Consider the following 23,111-nt stretch of genomic DNA (forward strand, 5'->3'; position numbering starts at 1 on the left):
GAAATCCTGCCAACTTTGGACTTTTGTTCTTGATATCATCCGCTGATACTCCTTTCGGGTTTCCCTGTACCGCAGCTTCTCTTGTTCCCTCGTTGCGAGGTCCTTGACCCCTTGGTATCTTCTTCTCGCCTGGTAGGTGCTCCTTTTTGCTCTGGTGAGTTCGGGCGTCCACCAGGGTACTGACCTGTAGTGCCACTTCTTCTTTTGAATGGCGGCATCGCAGGCTCTTATCAAGGTTACCTGGAGGTGCCCGGCCATTCGCTCGACGTCCTCAGCCCGCTGGAGGGTTATTTCTTTGAGTGTCTCTGTTCCCTCCATGACAGCTCTCTGAAATTCCTCCCAGCTGGCCTTCTACGTATTGTATCTTCTTTCCTGAAGCTGCGGCATGGTAGTTCTCTTCCCGAAATCGAGGAGCGTCTGCAGTATGCTATGGTATGGTATTTTCCCTTCGAAGCTGTATAGTTCTTGTATTAACAGGATATCGTCACCATCAGCATTCATCCTGATGCTGATCTCGTAGGGAACTGTTTTGGATCGCTGAATGTTATGCTGCAGGATCCATATTCCCCCTTTTCTCCCATGTCCTCTTCTGTCTCTGTTTCCTGTTTCACTCATACTGTGTGCGTGAAACAAGTACTTCCAGTGCTTTCTTATACTTCGGGCAGTTCACGCTGGAGGCTGCGTGATCGCCCTTCTTCCCTGCCTTCCTGCAGTTTACGCAGCTGGCGTCTTTGTTTTTGCTTGTGCACTCTTTCGTGCTATGCCCGCTTGCTGCGCAGTGTGCGCAGATTTCGTAGTCGACGCGGCAGTATTTTGCCACGTGCCCATAGCCTTGGCATTTGTAGCATCGGCTGGTAGCGATATAGTCCCTCGCCTTGCATGCGTGCCATGCTATAAGTACTTTCCCAGTTAGGAGCTTTCCCTTACCTGGGGGGGGGGGGTACTTTCATTAACCAGTTGGTTTCCTCGGCATCCTTGCGACCCGTCCTGAAGCAGAACTTGATGGCCGCAATGTCTTCTTCGTTGAGCCTGTCTTGATTATGTTTCCTCATGCAGACCAGTATCTCCTTTTCCGGGATTGCCCTCGGGACGTCGTAGGCAATTATCCGGGGGAGTCTCCTCTGTGGCGTGCTGGCTTTTAGGCCGGCCTCTTTCAGTTTTGTATTCTCCGTGAAGGCCTTTATGCCCCCCCGGTTCGCCGTTTCCACAACTAGGCCGTTACCGCCGATCTTTCTTACTGCGGTAACTTGTATCCCCTTCTTGCGCGGGTTTACCAGCGCGAAGTCCGCTTCCTTCGCTTCTTCGCTGGTTTTTATCTCTCCCTCTTTGTCCTCGGGGCGGATTATAATGACGTTTCTCGGCGGCTTTACCACCAACTGTCCGATCTTCGTGTTGATCACTCGAACCTTTTCCGCGTACGTGGGCTGCTTCGGTTCGGCCTTCGCGGTTTTCTTGACGGCTGTTTCCAGCCGCTTGCTGACTTGCTGTGACTTGTTCACTGCGCTTAGTATTTGTTTGTCCTTGACCGAGCCTGTGCATTGCTCCAGTTTGCCGGTCAGGTAGCTGTTGTGGAGCAGGAGTTCCTCAACGATTCCTCTCATGTCTTTGAAGTACCGCATAATAGTTGCGGTCTGTTCCGTGTTGACCTTTTTACTGGGGTCAAGGCAGAAGGCTAGTACCTTCTTTTCAATGTCCCCGGCTTGCACTCTTATGTCTGATATCGACCGAGTTGTATCACGTGCCGGTCGGGTTTCCTCCTTGGATTCTTTCTCTTTCTCCTCCTCCTCCGCCCTTTTCCTCTTCTTCATTTCTGGGCTTTTACTCCGCGGTGAACCTTCTGGCTTTTATGTCCTGAGTGGCTGCAGGACTACCCTTGCCTTCGTGGTGGGTGGCGTCTGTCCTCTTGACGTCATTTTGACTATTAGCGGCGATCCACCAGCGGCGTATTGCTTCTTCCACGCAGACATTTCCCCCTCCTTAGCTTCGCTTTGCTCCGCTAAAGCGTAAGGCTCTGGTGGGGCTTTTAAGTTGAATGATGCCCGCATCTTCGTTCCGATTCGAGGAGCTCAGTGGCGCTGTGAAACGGCTGAAGAAGGGGAAATGTCCAGACCCCGACCTGATCGAGGTAGAAACAATCCAACGGGCCTGGGGTGGAATACACCAGGAGCTCCTAAGGCTCATGAACGGCTGCCTCGCCTGCGGGATCTTCCCTAAATGGTGAAAGATTGGAAATGTTATCACCATCCTCAAAGGACCGGATCGGGACAGAAGCGACCCCAAGTCCTATAGGCCAATCTGCCTGCTCTCCATGATAGGCAAATTGCTGGAAAGGCTAATGATCACCAGGATGGGGCCCATCCTCTATGACCGCGCGTTATCCTCGAATAGACAATACGGATTTCGCCCCGGGAGATCGAGGGTGGATGCGATCACCAAGTTCCGGGAGAAAGTCGAGCAAATGAGCGATAAGAAATACGTCGTCGCAATCACGCTCGACATATCAGGAGCTTTCGATAACGTTTGGTGGACGAACATACTGCACGAACTGAAAAGAAGAGGCTGCCCCGACAACCTGTACTGGCTGACAAGGAGCTACTTCTCGGACAGAACTGTGCAGATCGTTGGGAAAAACGAATAGTGTGTAAGCCCATTACGAAAGGATACCCGCAGGGATCGGTACTGTGTCCAAGCTTCTGGAACCTTGTACCAGGTATGTAAATATGAATGCGGAATTTTTGTATAGAAAATACACGTTTATTGTATGGAAATGATTAAAAATATTTTATTCGAAGTATTGCCCATCGCTAGCTATACATTTTTCCCACCTGTCTGGCAATTGGTGGATGCCACGCCAAAAAATACTGTCGCTATTTTGAGGCAAACCAGTCATCGAGCCATTTTCGTACATCTTTGTAAGAAATGAAGTGCTGGTCAGAAAGTGCGTGTCCCATCGATGCAAATAAATGGTAATCGGACGGAGCCAAGTCTGGTGAGTAAGCCGCGTGTGAAAGTATTTCCCAACTGAACGCTTCGACCGTTTCCTTGACCGGTTTTGCTGTATGTGATGGTGCAATATCATGAAGAAAAATTACATTGTGTTGCCTTTTTTGATATTCTGGTCGTCTTTCACGCAAAGCTTGATTCAAATCGATCATTTGTTGTCAGTAGCGCTCAATATTAACGGTTTCGCCAGGTTTTAACAGCTCATAATAGATTACACCCTTCTAATCCCACCAAACACGTTCTTCGTTTCTCACGGCAAAATTGCCACTTCTGAATTTTTTAAACCACTCAAAGCACTGTGATTTACCAAGAGCATGCTCACCGTAAGCTTCGACAAGCATTCGATGCGATTCTGCAGCAGTTTTCTTCAAATGGTAACAGAAAATCAATGCTGTCCGCAAATCGTAGTTTCCAGGCACAAAATTCGACATGTTCAACGCTATTACAAACTATGCTGTTGTATGAAACTTGTATTGTTCTGAGTCGAAAATGTTTGTGAGATGTCAACAAAGACTTTTGGCATCAATGACGCAGTTCAGTGATAACTACATTATCAGCTAGGGCCAACTATAGGCAAATTCCGGTTTCATACTTACAGACCTGATATTCGATGACCTGCTGGCCGAGCTAACGGAAAGCGAGACAGAGTGCGAACCTATCGCGTACGCGGACGACATAATGATGCTGGTCGCCGGTAACGCGAGGAGCGAGCTTCAGGAAAAAGGGCAGGAGGTAGTTACCCGAATCTCTGCCTGGTGCACCAGGAAGAAATTAGCGTTATCGGCACGGAGGACCGAGATGCTGCTTGTCAAAGGCAAACTGGACGCGGAGAGACCACCAATCATTAAGATCAGCAGCAGTAATGTAAGGATGGAACAAGCGATCAAATACCTGGGAGTGCATCTCGAAGGAGGCCTAAAAATCTACAGGCACGTACAAGAAATAACCGGTAAGTGCCAAAAACTTTTCAGCAGCCTCGCGAGAGTGGCCAAGGCAAAATGGGGACACGGACACGCGGCCATGCGTACCCTGTATAAAGTGCTGTACGAGCCGATCGATAACCACATACGCCGCAGCCGGTTGGAGTGATCTGCTGAAGGGGAAAGCGAGGAGTAAGTTGATAAGGTTACAGAGGATGGCGCTTCTCCAAGTTACCAAGGCCTATAGAACAACGTCAACCGAGGCACTACAGGTCATCACTGGAGTCATACCCATCGACCTCCTAGTTGAAACCAGGGCGAGACTCCACAACAAGAAAAAAGGACTCGACGAAGTGCGCGGCGAAAGAACCATCGTCGGAGAGGCGATAGAGAAGTGGCAAGAACGCTGGCGAACAACATCGAAGGGCAGGACGACGTTCGAGTACTTCGACAGTGTCAAGGACAGACATGAGAACCGCTGGGTAAGACCCGACCACTACACGACACAGTTCATTAGCGGCCACGGGGACTTCAACAGCAAACTCAAGTCATTCAGTCTCAGAGAAGTAGACACATGCAAATGCGGCAGAACAGAAACCCTCATCACATCCTAGGGGACTGTCCAATCTTCAACGAAGAAAGGCAAGAATTCCGGAACGCAATAGGAGAACTCGATCTGCGCTGGCCGGAAGAAAAGTGGGATTTCGTAACAAAGGACGTATACCCCCACTTCCGTCAGTTCACAAGGAAAGTACTCCAAGCAAAGGAATAGAAGAGAAGGAGAACCCTACGAGAGATGGGAGGCGCATCGCAGCTAGGACGACCCCCAGAAAGAAGATCGACACAACTGGAGGAGCAAACAGGCCGGCCTCCAAGTCGAAGTCCAAGGCTGGCTCGGCGGGTGCCCGAACAAAGAAGGGAAGAAGAAGAAGAAAGCAACGCAGAGGGACCCACCACAATGACGGCACCTGAAAGCGGAGAGACTAATATCAACAACAACAGCAAAGGCAACAGCAACAACGACAACCACAATAACAACGAAGAAGAAGACGGCAATACCCAATAGAAGAGGAGAGGGATTAAGAAGAAGAAGAAAACAGCGAAGAGGAAGAAAACCTGCAAAACAACTCAGGACCCAAGACAGGACAATACACAAAAGTACTGGGAACGGAGATGAGAATTAAGAAGAAGAGGAGAGGACAACCATTACGAGTCGGAGAGGCGACCTGTGACCGTCAGTGCATGACCCTCATGCAAATGAGTGCAGAGACGGTGCAGGGACAATTGGTTGCAAAGCCAACCTGCTGGGATCGAATTACATGCTGGCAGTTCCGGCCTCTTCGTGGCCCCCGCTGGTAACGGTGCTGTGCGATGCGTGCATCGCTCGGCGCCGGCTAAGCGAGCTGCCACCCGAAAGGGTAGGTTCAATGTGTCCAATGACCCGAAAGGAGAGAGCAGGGTTTTTCCAAGTCGCGCGCCGACCACCTATGCGCGCCGTTCCCCGGGCATTGGACGTCAGAAAGTAGGATATAATTAACATCTGATTGCGAAGCCAGTATGAGTGCTATACTCCAGGAATGGCGTGGTCGGCCCAAATGGTTGATCCCTAACCGCTCAAACTACTTGTCCCTTCAGTGGCGTTGTCGGTGGTGATAGACATTTGGGTTTGTCTGTTTGCATGGGCTGCGCTTGTGATGTTGTCTTTTTCATTAGTTCGAGGGGAGGGGGGTGATTGACCGTACGTCATTGCTCATGTTTCTGGTTTCTGGTGTTGTAGCCAGGGACGTAGGTTGTCTGTTTGGTTTGTTTCTTAACATTTTATTTTCTTTTTTTATGCTTTCCACAATCGTATTTTGAGTTTCTGTTTTTTTCGTTAATATTGATTTTGAATGGCCCTGCAGTTGCGATAAGCTGGGTTCTTGTGATTGTAGGACTTCAAATCTATCTTTTGTTGGTATTACCGTTGGCTGGGAGCTTCTTTTTTGCTTCATGTTTTCGTTTTTTTCACAGTACGCTTCTTGTGTATCGTTTTCTTCTTCGTTTATACTTTCTTGGCTGTTGTACTTTTTATTCCTGCTTACCAGATTTGGTGGCGGGTTGAGTTTCCGCGTCTTTTGTGCGGCAGGTCTTATGCTGCTGCTACTGTCTTTGGTTGTCTTTTGATTTTGTATCTTCCTCTTAACCCCCTGTTTTGTTGGGTTTATGGCGGGTTCCGCCTCCTTGATTTCAATTTCATTCTCTTTCTCTTCTATTTTTTTGTTTTTGCTTTTACCAAGGGTAATAGGAGCACTATTTTACACTGTTTTACTTGACACTGTTATTCTTCGATGAGATCTCGTGGTAGTCTACCTTCAACAGTACATCCAACTAATTGACATGTACCTAATATTTCTTTAACAGTACCACTAAGGTTCTTTGCCGTAGATATCGGTCTCATCGACCGAGCAATGGAAACGATATCACCAAATGATAGATTCTCATTATGTCTTATATTCTTCTGCCTTTTTCGGTCCCTGGGTGGCTCCTTCAAAGCCTTAATAATTATTGATGCAGCAGAGGGAACCAGAGGGGGGGGTCACGTCCCGCGACTCGCACGATCCGTAGCGCGAAAGAAAAATCGATAATTTCTTCAAATCAAGTCTATTTGAAACCATGTTTACAGTATTTGAAGTGAAAGACGGTTAAAGCCGCTAAAAGCTGTATCTAGCGAAAACTTATCTAACCATGTTTCTATAACGATATTAAGACAACTTAAATTGTGAACAAAGTCGGTAGTTGAACAAACGTTGAGGGTCTTCCGAAACATTTTCAAAAGAAAGACGACGACGTTTTTTTAACTTCGACGGATATAAATGTAGCGGCTCAGAGAAGTCATGATGAGAATATTTCCGTGCGTTAATCGAATGAGAATATTTTCCGTTCGTTAATCGAGTGAGATTCTTTACCGTTTGTCTATTGAGCATATTAATTAATTACCGTTTGTCAACCGATTAATTACCATTGTCTATCAAAGAGTTAGTTGTCGTTTTGTCTATCGAGGAGTTAATTATTATTTTGTCTATCGAATAGTTAGTTATTATTTTGTTAACCGAAGAATCATCATTTTGTCAACCGAAGAATTTTGTATCCGTCAGTCTGTTAGTCAATTTTCAATATCGAAATCAAGTAAGATTTGAATAAATCATTACATATTGTTAATTTACTTTTAAACAACTTTAATCCTCTCCCATGCCAGTATTCTCGCACATAGCAGGTTAGCCGAAAGTGGAGCTTATTGCCAGTTGCATTAAACGTCAGTTAACGCTACCTTCTCGTCGGCAACTAAATAGAACGTAACAAATATTTTTTGGTGACAACGGTGGGATACGCTCCACAGAGGATTAAATTTCTTACGAGTATTGACAAAATATAAACAGAAAACATGTCGACCGCATGAAACTCACGGTATGAGGACGCGCTCCTGACATTGTTAGAAAATTTGAACGCGTTGGATGAAAAATTTCGCGTAATAACCGACCTCGACCTAGCACTTGGTAAATTAGAGGAAAAAATGGGTATGAGTAGGGTAACAAACGAAATTAAGATACCTGCATCATCGTCGATAACATCGCGAGAGACAAAACCGGGAATAAAGAAAAGTAAGTCGAACGATGACATTGATTCTAATGCAAATTTAAGCCCAACATTATCTAATGATGAGTTGCAAGCATTGAAAGACGATAAAGAACTTAGGAGAAAGAAGATAAAGACTTCGAGTATATCTACAAATGCTAGCTGCCCAACGCCCTCTGAACTTAATCTAGATGTCAGGAAAAGAGCAAGAAAAGCAATAACCTAGGAAGAAAAATGCATAGATGAATACTTAGATAGATAGAAGTCTAAGTCAAAAGAGGGATACTGATCATTTGAAACAATCAAAGGTTTCTGATACAAGGAAGTTAGAAGATTCAAGCTCATTCCATATGACTTCCCAATACAAACACTATTCCGCTGCTATGATAAAGGATAATCTTACTGTAAATAAGAAGAGGACGCACGACACCACAGACAGGATCATGAGTGAGAAATCATCCGAGTTCTTAACCAATACCAAACTAATACCAAGTTCTCAAATAATACCAAAGAACTTTCCGAAGAGACAGAAATTAGAAAACGTGTATCAAGTAAAAACGATTTGAAAAGTGTTAATAGAGACGATACCTACGAAAAGTTGTATCAGGTTCACGATACATATAATGATAATAATTATATACATAATAGTACGGATTCTTGTAGGGCGTTTTGTATATGTTTTTCTGTTTCGTCTATGAACGAGTCGATTCGTCTGTCTGTTAGGTTGACACTGTTGTAGATTTTTAGGTCGCAGTTCTCTTCGAGCAGGTTTTGGAACATTTTCCAGTCTGTCTTTTTGTAGTTGTACCTGGGTGTTTCGGTCTGCGTTTCGAGTGGTCGCTGTCGTAGTCTATGGTTTTGAGAGTGTTATTTGGTCGTAAGTTTTGGAATTTTATTCGGGCATCTGCTAGGCATATGTCTAGGTAGGAGCGTCCTTTTGGGTAAGAGGGTAGCTCGGAGCTATAGAGGTTTGTTTTGTAGAAAATGCTTTTATTGTCTAGCCAGGTTCTGACGGAGTTTCCTCTCGTGTTGTTTATTTCGTTTTTTCAGCTGGTATGTTTGGCGTTAAGGTCACCGGCTATTATGTAGTAATTTTCCTGTTTGTCGAGCTGTAAAAGTTGAAAGAGATTGTCGAATTCGTCGTTAAATTGTTTCTGGTTTCCGTAGGCTGCGTAGGCTGCGGAGATAAATAAGTTTTCCTTATTGTTTATTTTTATTTTTATGATCGTCGTCTCTAGGATTTTGAAGTTTGTTATTTTGTCGTTTTGTATTGTTTTGAACTTCAGGGGGTTTTTTATTAGGATTGCCGTTGCTCCTCCTTGGGTAGCGTTTGGTCTGTCATGTCTTATTATAGAGTAGTTTTTGTATTGTACTTTATGTCTATAGTTCAGTTTGGTTTCTGAGATAAGTACTATGTCGGGGGTTTCTTTCTTAATTAGTGTTAGCATGCTGTATCTTTTTTGGTTTGAGATTAGTGAGTTGGCGTTTATTGAGATGATTTTCAGATGTTTAACTTTTATCTGGTTTATTTTTTGCTGTGATTGGTGGACGGGTGGGTTTTGGCTAATCTTCGTCTATATTTTCGATGATGTTGAAGATGGAATCGATTCTTTCTTCATGTGTATTTAATGCTTTTTTTATTTCGTTTAGTTGTGTTTGTTGGTCACTTAGAGCTTTTAGAATGCTTTTTTTGAAGTCTTCAATGACATTTATTATGCTTATTTGGTTTGAGTCTATTGTTGGGTTGGGGATTTGTTTGACTCGTGCCGCTATATTTGTTACTTGTGGGCTTGTCTCGTTTATACTTGTTCCTTGTTTTACTATGTCCGCGAACTTTATCTCGGGGACGTACTTACGGCTTATTTTGGCGATTCTTTCGGTTTTTGCTGTTTTTGCTTTGGTGATTTTTTCATTAATCTTTTTACGTAATTCAACGAGTTTTGGGCATCCTTTGTATGATGCGGGATGTCCGTAGTTTTTGCAGTTTACGCAGTAGATTTTTTCTTTGCTTACTGCTGCTTCTTTTTTTTCTTGCACTCGCCTGGCCCGTGCGGTTCAGTGCATTTTACACAGCGATAGTTTAGGTTATAGTTTTGTGCTGTGTGGCCTATTCGCTGGCATTTGTAGCACTGCGTGATATCGTTTTTTTTAATTTTTTCCCATGCCATTTTCAGATAGTTAAGTCTGTTTATTTTTAGTAGGTTCCCAATGTTGCTATCGGGGGATACTTGAATTATATAGATTGGGAGCAATGTGTTGTTCTCCCTTGATTTTCTTGTTGTGAATCGAGTCACTTTGGTGAAGTTAACTTCTTCTATTTTCAGGGCTTTTATGTCTTCTAGAATTTCTGCTTCTGTGTAGCTGTTTCCTAGCCCTTTTAGCAGGTACGTGTGAGGTTTTTGGCATTTTGGGGTATATGTGTAATAGGCCGTGTTGGCTGCGGTCAGTATTTTTTTTGCATTAGCGTAATCATTTAGGTTTTGAAGATAAAGCACGTGCTTACCTGCATGGATTCTTTTGATATGGAAATTCTTGATTTTGAGGGAGTTTTCCATGAGTGCTATTGTGTCTTTCGGGTCTTGTAATGTTATGTTGATGGAGGGCGGCCTGGCCCCTTTTGCCGATGTGGGGGGGGGGGTCTGCCTGGTCTTCAGCGGGGTGGCTGGGTGGCAGGCCCTTATGCGTTTGGTTTTTCAGTAATGTTGAAGGTTGTGGTGTTTTTTTTCGGCGGAGCGGGGAGGGGGGTGCTTGTCCGGGCGGTATAGCTTTTGCTCGTGGTTATTGGTGACATGTCCAGGGGAGTGGGCTGTCTGGTTGCCTTTTTCCTTAATACGTCGTTTTTTTAATGTTTTCGATAATGGTTTCATGCGGTTGCGGTGTGCAGGGGTCTTGAGCTTGGAGGGCTTCGAATCTGTTTTTTAATGTGATTGCCATTGGTTGAGGTTTTGGGCTTCTTTTTTGCTTCATATTTTCGTTTTTTTCGTCGTGCTCTTCTTGTGAATCGCTTTCTTCTCCTTTTAAATTTTCTTGTTTTGAGTTTATTTTGTTCCTGCATACCAGGTTTGGAGGCGGATTGAGTTTCCGCGTCTTTTGTGCAGCAGTTCTTATGCTGCTATCTTTAATTATTTGTTGTTTTTCTATCTTTCTTTTGATTCCTTTTTTTGTCGGGCTTATGGCGGATTCCGCCTCCTTGGTTTCGATTTCATTCCTTTCTTTTTCTATTTTTATATTGTTTGTAGAGTGGTTGATGTTATCACTATTTTTTCACTGTTTAGCACTCTTTTTGTTTTTCTTTTTTTTTTTGCTCTCTCACTGTCCACTGTACACTGTATAGCTTGCCGCGCTTACTGTTAGGGCCTACGCCTGGTTATCCCTTAGGGCCGAGAGGTCCGGCCTGCTCGGAGGATCACGGTCAACTGCACGCAGACTTTGTCCTTCGGGTAAGATGATTGCCAGATGTCAACGCATCTTCACAGTATATGTTTAGCTGGCCATGGATCCGTTACCCGTTTGTTAGGATTTCTTCTAGACTGTCATTTATGGGTAAAGCTATAGTTTTGAGACATGTTTTGTAAGTTATATTGGTTTTTAATTTATTGTTTTCGTCAAAAAGTTTATCTATATGTGGCGGCACTCGACAAGCCAAATATCATCCACTCGACACTAACTAGTGTCGGACGACGGCAGCGCAGTGGTTAACGCGGGCAGTTGACCGTGATCCTCCGAGCAGGCCGGACCTCTCGGTCTTAAGGGATTACCAGGCGTAGGCCCTAACAGTGAGCGCGGCAAGCTATACAGTGTACAGTATACAGTGCGAGAGCGAAAAAAAAAAACAAAAAGAGTGCTAAACAGTGAAAAAATAGTGTAGTATCGTGGGCAAAAGGTCCAAGATATCGGCCGAACCGTATACAAAGTGGCGAGAGCCGTGGCGCCGTCGAGTACATCAATGTGTCGTCGGTCCTTTCAAGTGGACAGTTTTGTGGAAAGAGCCTGCGTGACCCTGGCCACGGGGTTTCGGGACACGTGTTCGATGGGACGAGAAAAGACAAAGAAACGCTAAGGGTAGAGTTAGTTGAGACGCCAGCGAGGACGAATGCAAGAGGCGTGCAGTATGAGTTGAGAAGTGAGAGCGTGCGAGTGCAGATGCCGAAGACGAGAGTTGTATAGTTGCTAGTGTTGTAGAGAGATCGAGTTGTTAGAGTTATAGAGTTGCGAGAGTGATTTCAGCGGAATAAGACTTTTGTGTTTTAGTTCAAGTTAAACATTTATAGTTCTCTGTCCAATTAATCTCTGATATTTTCATTTATCTTAATAAATAGTATTAGGAGAATTTTACAAATCTAAATTATCCTAATCCTATCCTGTTTCCGATACTACAATAGTGATAACATCACCCCTACTACAAACAATATAAAAATAGAAGAGGAAAGGAATGAAATTGAAACCAAGGAGGCGGAATCCGCCAGAAGCCCGACAAAAAAAGGGATCAAAAGGAAGATAGAAAAACAACAGATAATTAAAGATAGCAGCATAAGACCTGCTGTACAAAAGACGCGGAAACTCAATCCGCCTCCAAATCTGGTAAACAGGAACAAAAAAACATCAGACAAGAAAATTTAAAAGAAGAAGAAAGCGATTCACAAGAAGAGCGCGACGAAAAAAACGAAAATATGAAACAAAAAAGAAGCCCTCAACCAATGGAAATCCCAATAAAAAACAGATTCGAAGCCCTCCAAGCTCAAGACCCCTGCGCATCGCATCCGCAGCAAACTATTATCGAAAACATTAAAAAAAAACGACGTATTAAGGAAAAAGGCAACCAGACAGCCCACTCCCCTGGACACGTCACCAATAACCACGAGCAAAAGCTATACCGCCCGGACAAGCACCCCCCTCCCCGCTCCGCCGAAAAAAAACACCACAACCTTCAACATTACTGAAAAACCAAACGCATAAGGGCCTGCCACCCAGCCACCCCGCTGAAGACCAGGCAGACCCCCCCCACATCGGCAAAAGGGGCCAGGCCGCCCTCCCCACATCGGCAAAAGGGGCCAGGCCGCCCCCCATCAACATAACATTACAAGACCCGAAAGACACAATAGCACTCATGGAAAACTCCCTCAAAATCAAGAATTTCCATATCAAAAGAATCCATGCAGGTAAGCACGTGCTTTATCTTCAAAACCTAAATGATTACGCTAATGCAAAAAAAATACTGACCGCAGCCAACACGGCCCATTTCACATATACTCCAAAATCTCAAAAACCCCACACGTACCTACTAAAAGGGCTAGGAAACAGCTACACAGAAGCAGAAATACTAGAAGACCTAAAAGCCCTGAAAATAGAAGAACTTCACTAAAGTGTCTCGATTCTCACCAAGAAAATCAAGGGAGAACAATATATTGCTCCCAATCTATATAATTCAAGTATCCCCCGATAGCAACATTGGGAATCTACTAAAAATAAACAGACTAAACTACCTGAAAATAGCATGGGAAAAAATAAAAAAAACGACATCACGCAGTGCTACAAATGCCAGCGAATAGGCCACACAGCACAAAACTGTAACCTAAACTACCGCTGTGTAAAATGCACTGAGCCGCACGCACCAGGCGAGTGCAAGATAAAAAAAGAAGTCGCAGTAAGCAAAGAAAAAATCTACTGCGTAAACTGCAAAAACTTCGGGCATCCTGCATCATACAAAGGATGCCCAAAACTCGCCGAACTACGTAAAAAGATTAATGAAAAAATCACCAAAGCAAAAACAACAAAAACCGAAAGAATCGCCCAAATAAGCCGTAAGTACGTCCCCGAGATAAAGTTCGCGGACATAGTAAAACAAGGAACAAGTATAAACGAGACAAGCCCACAAGTAACAATTATAGCGGCACGAGTCAAACAAAACCCCAACCCAACGATATACTCACCCCAAATAAGCATAATAAATGTCATTGAAGACTTCAAAAAAAGCATTCTAAAAGCACTAAGCGACCGATAGACACAACTAAATGAAATAGAAAAAGCATTAAATACGCATGAAGAAAGAATCGGCTCCATCTTCAACATCATCGAAAATATAGACGAAGATTAGCCAAAACACACTCGTCCACCAATCACAGCAAAAAACAAATCAGATAAAAGTTAAATATCTGAAAATTATCTCAATAAACGCCAACTCCCTAATCTCAAACCAAAAAAGGTACAGCATGCTAACACTAATTAAGAAAGAAACCCCCGACATAGTACTTATCTCAGAAAGAAAACTGAACTATAGACACAAAGTGCACAACAAAAACTACTCTATAATAAGACACGACAGACCAAACGCTACCCAAGGAGGAGGAACGGCAACCCTCATAAAAAACCCCCTGAAGTTCAAAACAATACAAAACGACAAAATAACAAACTTCAAAATCCTAGAGACGACGATCATAAAAATAAAAATAAACAATAAGGAAAACTTATTTATCTCCGCAGCCTACGCAGCCTACGGAAACCAGAAACAATTTAATGACGAATTCGACAATCTCTTCCAACTTTTACAGCTCGACAAACAGGAAAACTACTACATAATAGCCGGTGACCTTAACGCCAAACATACCAGCTGAAAAAACGAAATAAACAACACGAGAGGAAACTCCGTCAGAATCTGGCTAGACAATAAAAGCATTTTCTACAAAACAAACCTCTACAGCTCCGAGCTACCCGCTTACCCAAAAGGACGCTTCTACCTAGACATATGCCTAGCAGACGCCCGAATAAAATTCCAAAACTTACGACCAAATAACACTCTTAAAACCATAGACTACGGCAGCGACCATAACGCCATAGTATTTCACATAAGCTAGAACACATCTGACTACCTAACACTCGAAACATAGACCGAAACACCCAGGTACAACTACAAAAAGACAGACTGGAAAAAGTTCCAAAACCTACTCGAACAGAACTGCGACCTAAAAATCCATAACAATGTCAACCTAACAGACAGACAAATCGACTCGTTCATAGACGAAATAGAAAAACATATACAAAACGCCCTACTAGAATTCGTACCGACGTTAAAAAAAAGACTCCTGCTAGCCATATGTAAACTATAAATTAGAAAAACTACAACGAGATAAAAGCTACATACTATCTAAATTAAACAACCTAAGACACAACTACTCTTACGACAAAAGAGAAGACATAGAATTCCTAAAGTACCTGCTACACGAAATAAAATCACAACTAAAACAAGAATTCGCAAACTCTATAAATCAGTACTGGACAAATAAAATAAAAAATATCTCCAAAAAAGACTCTGCTAGCATGTTCCCGCAGATAAATTAAATTTTCAGACCAAAGGAACAAAACTCCATTCCGCCCCTCAAACTGCCACCAGAAAAAGCCTCCCTCATCCAAGAAGCAGGCATCGAGATACACAACACCAACAAAGACACCGAGGATAACTTCATAATATCAAAAACAACGGAAAAACTAGACATTATCGGCACCCACTTTGCCAAAACTCACACACAAAACGAACACATGGGCCGAGAACAATTAAACAGAATTATCATCGCCGAAACAAACAAACTAAAAAATAAAATAGAACAAGACATAGCGCTAAACAAAACAGTCTGCACATTCTCAAACGAAAACACATCGGACGACCCCAAACAGCCCGACCCAGAAATAAACTACTTTACAAACTTCAATCAACTAAGTACAATCTTCTGCACACTAAACGACAAAAAATCCGCCGGCTTTGGTGGCATCCCAAACATCTCGCTCAAACGCTTACCAAACAAGATAGAATGGTACTACACAGTACTGTTTAATAACGCACTAAACAACACGTACTTCCCCAAAAAATGGAAAAAAGCCAAACTCATAGCCATTACAAAAAAAAAAAAAAAAAAAAAAATACAGACGGTTCATCACCTGCAAACCTACGACCTATAAGCCTCCTTCTGCTTAAAAAAAATAAGGTAATAGCGGAAAATCAATTCGGCTTCCGTAACAAACACTCCACAATCCACGCAATAAACAAACTTACGTCGGATATCTGCTGGGCACTTAACGCAAATCAACGAGTAGCCGCCTGCCTAATAGACCTCGAAAAAGCCTTCGACACAGTCTGGATCCCAGGGCTCATTTAAAAAGTGATTAAAAAGAACTTCCCCGAATACCTAATTAAAATAGTCTAGGACACGATGACAAACAAAACTTTTATAATGACCGACGGCTCGCACACTTCAAGCAAAGAATTCTCCATAGAGAACGGCCTGCAACAAGGAACAGTAAATTCCCCGCTACTCTTCTGCATCTACAATAACGACTTACTAAACCTCTTTAACCTCAACACATCCACACATAAACGCTCCATAGCCTTCGCGGATGACCTAATCATCTACGTAATAGGCCACAAAACCAAAACCATAAGAACAGAACTGCAAGAACTCTTTAACAAAATCAGCGATTACTATCACACATGGAAACTAAAAATTAACGCAAGCAAATGCGAAATCATTCTATTCAGACCCATGACAAGCAAAATCGGTCCAGCAGAAAGGGAACACGTCAGGAAATTCCATCTAAAAGAAAAAGCAAACGAAGAGAACCTCATACCACACAAAAATTGCGTAAAATACCTAGGAGTAAATATAGATGAAAAACTAAACTACAAGCAACTCACATCGAAATCCAACTCTCCAAAGCCAGCAAAGCTTTTTGGAATACAAAAAGGCTGTTTTATTCCAGATATCTCGATAGCAAAGTAAAAATCATGTGCTACCAAACGCTAATAAGACCCATTATAACCTACGGCTATCCAATATGGTACAACATACCAGCGTCAGTAATGGAAAAAATTCGCATATTCGAAAGAAAATGCACCAGAGCTTGCCTGAGCATTTACAGAACAGAACACAGCGGATACAGAAAATACGTAAAAAACAAAAAAATATACGACTTAGCCAACATCCACCGCATCGACTGTCACATCCTAAAACTAACAAGAAACCACTTCGCGCAAGCCGCGAAGATCAAAGAAAACAGCCTAATCTTCGGCTGCTTATTCCCAAACGACGCATACTCCAAAGACACTCTGTTAACAGGCTACATCCCCCCCCCCCCGAACCTAGACGAAAGAAACTATCTCCAAGACCAAAACAACATCCCTATAATTTACCATATGCAAAGGAAAATAAGAATGAAATCTATACAATACGAGGAGAACCTAATTGGCCGTACTGCAGACACTAGGTGGAGATACAACATGGCACTCCCCCAAAAGGATACAGAAGACAAACACAGAAAAAGCACAAAAAAATATTGGTGGATACGGAACCCATAACAAAAAACAACAAGATAAAGAGCCACAGAACGGCAACGCTCACCAAATAAAGTGTAAATATGTAAATATGTAAATAGATAAACAAATATTATACTAATCCCACAGAACACCCCTCCCATCCCTCCCTAATAGGCTAGCGAACTGTCCTGTTTTTGCGTCCAGGCTTTCAGGACATAAATTAAAATATCGTACATTGGCACAGCGCAACAGCGGCTTAAATTTAAGGCACAATAATAAACTTAAAATAAAAAAAAAAAGTAATAATGCATGGCTACGTTTATTCTGGAAAAAAAATATGTAAAAAAAATATGTAAAAAACCTGGAATTAATAAACAAAAATAAAAAAAAGCAATGGTTAACGCCTTAGGTTGCGAACGTTCGGAACCCGAGTTCGAATCCCGGCGACCGGAGTCCGATTTTATTTCCACGTACCAAAAAAACGGAGGAAAAATCAGCAGTATCCCGGCAGCGACATCTACAGCCCCCAGTGACAATTACAGCGGACCAGACCCAACAACTATAACTCACTCACGGCCACCTCAACATATTTTTAATTTTTAAATTTAATAGTAATGAATTTATTAAAATTATAATTGATAATAAGCAAATCATACATAATAAAAAGATAAATAAATCAATTAATAGGTATCATTTGTGGAATTCGTTAGAAGTAAATTTTAATTACTCTAATTGATTTAAAAGATCAATTCTTAATTTCAGACATTTAATGATAGAAAAATAATAAGTTAAATTATTAATTTTAGAATGACAATCTAATGTTATTTAATTAACTAATTTTTCATATTAATTTTTTTTAATCCGATTTGAAAATAATTCATAAGAAGTTCTTTCTAATATAATTGGTATAAAACTATGATTTATTCCACAAATTTCAGAGCGTTGACCAAAATAAATTCCAGGACGAATACAAAATATGTTTAGTTGATTAATTCTATCAGGAATTGCATCAACTTTAATTCCTAATGAAGGGATTGTTCATGAGTGACTTACATTTGTAGAAGATACAATTATACGTATTGAAATTTTAAATGGAATAATTAATCGATTATCAGTTTCTAAAAGTCGAAATTGATTTATTGATTCACAATTTAATATATATGAATCAAATTCATAGTTATTAAATTCTGGATATTCATAAGATCAATATCATTGATGACAAATAGATTTAATAGAAAAATAAGGATTTATGATTTCATCAATATAATATAAAATTTTTAGTGATGGAAAACGAATAATTATTAAAATAATTATAGGAGTTAAAGTTCAAATAATTTCAATAGTATGATTTTTTAATAAATTTAAGTTTTAGAAATTATTTAATGTAAAATCTATAAGGAAAAATGTAGTTAAAGTAATAATAATAATAATTATTATTATAGTTAAATTATGAAATGAAATAAGATTATCTGAATAAACAGAATTTGAGTCTTGAAATATAAATATATTTCATGTAGAAATTTTTAATAAGTAAGTTTATTTGAAATTTAAGTTCAATTCAAAGTTAATGTTTTATTAAAATATATATATGTCGGAGATGAAAGAACACCGGAACCTTCCCTTTGGAACTTTGGGAAGACCCCTAGTATTGTAATTTAGATTTCACCATAGCCGTATTGAGAAACTGTTGTCATTCGATCCGACTGTACTTATTTGAGATTTATGATAGTGAGCTCGGGCTCGAGGCGACAATCAGTCGCCGAACGTAGCCGCGGTCCAAGGGATGAACGTTTTATCTAACAAAGGCACAGAGTAACTCTATACCTCTCCTTAAAAGAAATACTTGGGACAGGGCACGACGGTAAACGTTTCAATGGTTTCTGCCCCGTGGCTCGCCACACGCAGACTTTGTCCTTCGGGTAAGATGATTGCCAGATGCCAACGCATCTTCACAGTATATGTTTAGCTGGGCGAGGACCCGCTACGAATATTAAGTTTCAATTATACAAAGTCTTTCAAATAGACAAATAGCCTGTGCCCCAACTACGGGAAGATAAGAGAAATCTATCCTTCCACGAACGACGCTTCTCGCTAGCAACTTTCCCCAAGGACGGCTAATATTTTTCTCTAACCACCAACATGGAAATTGACCAATTAACAGCAACGTCAATTTCCCTCACCCTTCGAACGAAGACTTTTCTCCGCGAATCCGATGATCTCGTGCCCTTAGGCACACCCATCATAGTTTTCTTCGACAGCGTCACCGCGACGGAGAGTCATTCTCTCTAGTGCGATCTCATCAGTAATCGACCTGTCTTTCGTATACGTAATAATTGCCCCTTGCTCTAACATACAGTGTAACTTAGACGCTAACGAAGGGTAAAGTTCGTCATCCCGTTGACCGCGGATTCGTTATTGAGCCTAGGATCATTGTCAATAGCTTCTCGAGTATCTAATTATCGCGATTACTTGTCCAATTCCATCATAGTCATATTTGCACTAGTAAATATCTCCTCTATCGCATAACGATCACGTCTAGCGTCAATAGGGATTCGTTTCACGCCCTTAACCCTAATTCTAACCTTAACGCCGACCCGACATCAGAAGTGGGATCAGTGCCGATTATAACAGTGTTAGAACTTACGACCATCGTGCGCGAGTAATCCAGTCGCTAGTGCAAAATCGAGTGTGAAACCTAACAAGTTTTCGCTATCACGTTTTAACCCTTAAAATCGCACGTTCCGACCCCGCTGGGGCGCAGCTGTCAACCTGACTATGAAAGGAAACCATAATTTCAATAACGAGTGGCGAGTCGACTTCTACGTACTGGAAGCATCATCGGGTAGATCAAGTCATCTGGGTGAGTCGTTTCCATTTTACTCCGATTCGAGAGCCGAGCGTTCACTAATTAAAGAGTCCGTGGCCTCGAGACTTCTGGCAAAAGAATGACTGACATATTGGTAATGCGAGGAGTAGGAAATACCTATATTAAACATACGCCTCCCATTTGTTCATCGTGTGTATTAATGATTTTTACATCGAAGATAATTTCTCATGTCCTTGCTGATAGTTATCTAAAATATGATATCGCGATTAGTTGCGGAACTCTAAGTCTGGGTTTTGACGTAACATTACACAAAATAGCCTCACTATGTGTAAAACGAAAATAATTAATGTCTGTAATGAAACCGCTGCAAACGAGATCGTCGTTAATGAAGCCGACACTGATGTACATGGTAATAATAAAAGTCGATCAATTTCTCTTCTCGACAAATTCAAAGATTCATTCGTTACGGGTTTCCTGCGTATTCGTGTAAATACAGGCCGGTTAGAAATACGATAATTGATCCTAACATCACCGTACGAGGAAGTCCTTATAGACTTAGCGAGGAGGACCGAAGAGCGGTACGTGAGAAAATAAGGGTTTCAATTAAAGCAAAGATCATAAGGCCTAGTAATTCGCCATTCGCGAGCCCTACGTAACTCGTGAAGAAGAAAACGGCTCAGATAGATTACGAGTGGATCCCCGAGAGCTAAATCAAAGTACCGTCGCGGATCAGTACCCTTTACTCCTTATTGCGGATCAAGTCGCGAGATTGCAAGAGGCGAGATATTTTATTAGCCTGGATATGGCCAGCGGGTTTCACCAAATTCCTATTTATCCTAATTCAGCGGAGTATACAGCGTTCGTTACCCCTGACAGACAATATGAGTAGATGACGATGCCGTTTGAACTGAAAAATTGCACCGTCCGTCTTTCGGAGGGCCATTCGCAAGGCCCTAGGCGACCTCGCTCATTCGTACGTTGTTATTTATTTCGATAACGTTCTAGTTATTGCCGACTCGATAGATCAAGCGTTAGGAAGATTGAACACCGTATTAGATACCCTCGTAAAAGCAGGATTCTCTGTTAACTTTGCGAAATGTTCTTTTCTAAAAACATCGGTGCTCTATTTGAGATATGTAATTCATAACGAAGAAGTCCGTCCCAACCCGGGTAAAATACACACCTTAAGTTCTTTACCTGTGCCAACGGCCGCCACACAGTTCAGGCAGTTCATAGGGTTAGCTTCATACTTCCGAAAGTTCATCCCTAAATTCTCACAGGTGATGAAACCCCTGTATGCGCTCATCTTAGATAACAGAAATATAACTTGGACAGATAGGCACGAGAAAATAAAACAGGGAGTTTCCGCCCTGATCGACGCGCCGGTGTTAATGATATTCGACCACAATTATCCGATAGAACTACATACTGACGCTAGTTCGGAGAGTTACGGGGCGATTTCGACGCATCAAGTCGAAGGTAAAGGCAAAGTAATAGAGTATTACAGCAAAAGAACTACCCTCGCGGAATCTAGGTATAATTCCTACGAACTAGAGACGATAGCAGTCGTAAACGCAGTCGAGCATTTCCGTCACTATCTACATGGACGGGAATTTCTTGTCGTCACGGATTGCAACTCGTCGAAAGCGTCGAGTAATAGAGTACATTTAAATGACAGGGACCATAGGTGATGGGCCTACTTGCAGACTTTTGTTTTTATGACATTGTGTATCTGGAAAGTAAACGGACGGCCCACGTAGATTTCTTCTTGCGAAATCCCGTAGACTTAGACCACCGTAAAATTGATAAAATTGGGGAGAAAGAAATCAATCTGGCCGAAATATCGGAAGACTGGCTACTAGCCGAACAACGTCGTGATTCTCAAACCTTGGAAATCGTCAAGGAATTGCAAAACGATGAGCTCGCGGAAGACACCGCGAATACATACGAATTACGGTCCGGTACTCTTTACCGTAGGATACAAAGAAAAGACAGGACTCTCTGTTTACCTGTAGTCCTAAGAGGTTTTAGATAGTCTGTTATTAACCATGTGCACCAGTCAATTATGCACTTAGGTTGGGAGAAAACGCTCGAGAAACTATACGAGTATTACTGGTTCGAAGGGATGGCGAAGTACGTTCGCCGATTCATTGAGAACTGTCATGCTTGTCAAGTTTCGAAAGCTAGTTCAGGTAAGATACAAGCCGAACTACATCCTATACCTAAGACCAGCATGCCCTGGCATACGGTCCACATGGACATAACAGGCAAGTTGAGTGGTAAAAGCGATTCAAAGGAGTACGTCATTGTTTTGATCAACGTGCTCACTAAATTCGTATACCTGCATCATAATCGTAAGATAGATTTCCGTAACACCATTAAAGCGCTTAAATCCGCTATATTTTTATTCGGAAGTCCCTGCCGGATAATAACAGATCAGGAAAGATGTTCTAAGGGTAAAGAATTTCGAGAATTCTGCGAAAGCAAACGAATTAAAGTTCGCTTGATAGCGACCGGTGCTAGTAGAGCCAATAGACAGGTAGAGCGTGTTATGCGTACATTGAAAATATGTTCACGGTAGTAGAGACGACCGGGCGGTCATGGCAAGACGCGATTGGGGAGATACAATTGGCCCTGAATTGCACCACCAACCGCGTGACTAAGGCGAGCCCACTGAAACTACTAATCGGTAGGACAGCAAGACCGTACGACTTGTTGCTACCTGATAGCGTTGAAGAAAGAGGAATAGACATCTCCGATGTAAGACAACAGGCGACAAAAAAAAAATATAGCAAGTAGCGCCAAACACGACAAAGAAAGATTCGATAACACCAAAGCTAAAGTGGTTAGGTTTAATGTCGGTGATTTCGTATTGCGCAAAATCGAGGAAAGAAACCAAACCAAGTTAGATCCAAAGTTTAGGGGCCCATTCGTAATAGCAGAGATTTTGGAAGGGGATAGATATACTTTAAAGACATTAGACGGCAAACGATCGTATAAATACAGTCATGACAGATTAAGAAAAATGCCGAATAGTTGCGTTCCTGCTGAGTTGGACGTCTGTAGTGATGACAATGGCAGTGACAATGACGATATGACTACACCGATCTCAGAGGATCATTAACACTATGACTATGACATGTAACATAGTGTTTCCACACACAAGCCTAGTGTTACCATACACTAGCACACAAGCCTAGTGCGACCACACACTAGCATTCGATATTTCCACACAAGCCTAGTGCGACCACACACTAACATTCGATATTTCCACACAAGCCTAGTGCGATCACACACTAGCATTCGATATTCCCACATAAGCCTAGTGTGACCACACACTAGCATTCAGTGTCTCCATACACGCCTATTACATCAATGCACTCGTGTTCAGTGTCTCCATACACTGCACTCGCATTCAGTGTCTCCATACACGCCTATTACATCAATG

General features: G+C 42.1%; 1 long non-coding RNA gene and 1 pseudogene across 1 annotated transcript in view; one reads left to right on the forward strand and one right to left on the reverse strand.

Moving 5' to 3' along the window:
• LOC105666984 overlaps window positions 1-7,125 on the forward strand; it is a 62,381-nt gene extending 55,256 nt beyond the window's left edge. Inside the window, exon 4 of the long non-coding RNA XR_007227081.1 lies at window positions 3,602-7,125. This is a non-coding gene — a long non-coding RNA (GDP-D-glucose phosphorylase 1). The remainder of the gene's footprint in view (window positions 1-3,601) is intronic.
• A 10,557-nt stretch (window positions 7,126-17,682) lies between these two features.
• Window positions 17,683-18,354, reverse strand: LOC125386701 (annotated as a pseudogene).
• Between the last annotated feature and the right edge of the window lie 4,757 nt (window positions 18,355-23,111).

Source organism: Bombus terrestris, chromosome 17 (genome assembly GCF_910591885.1).
Source record: "Bombus terrestris chromosome 17, iyBomTerr1.2, whole genome shotgun sequence".
Lineage (NCBI taxonomy): Eukaryota > Metazoa > Arthropoda > Insecta > Hymenoptera > Apidae > Bombus > Bombus terrestris.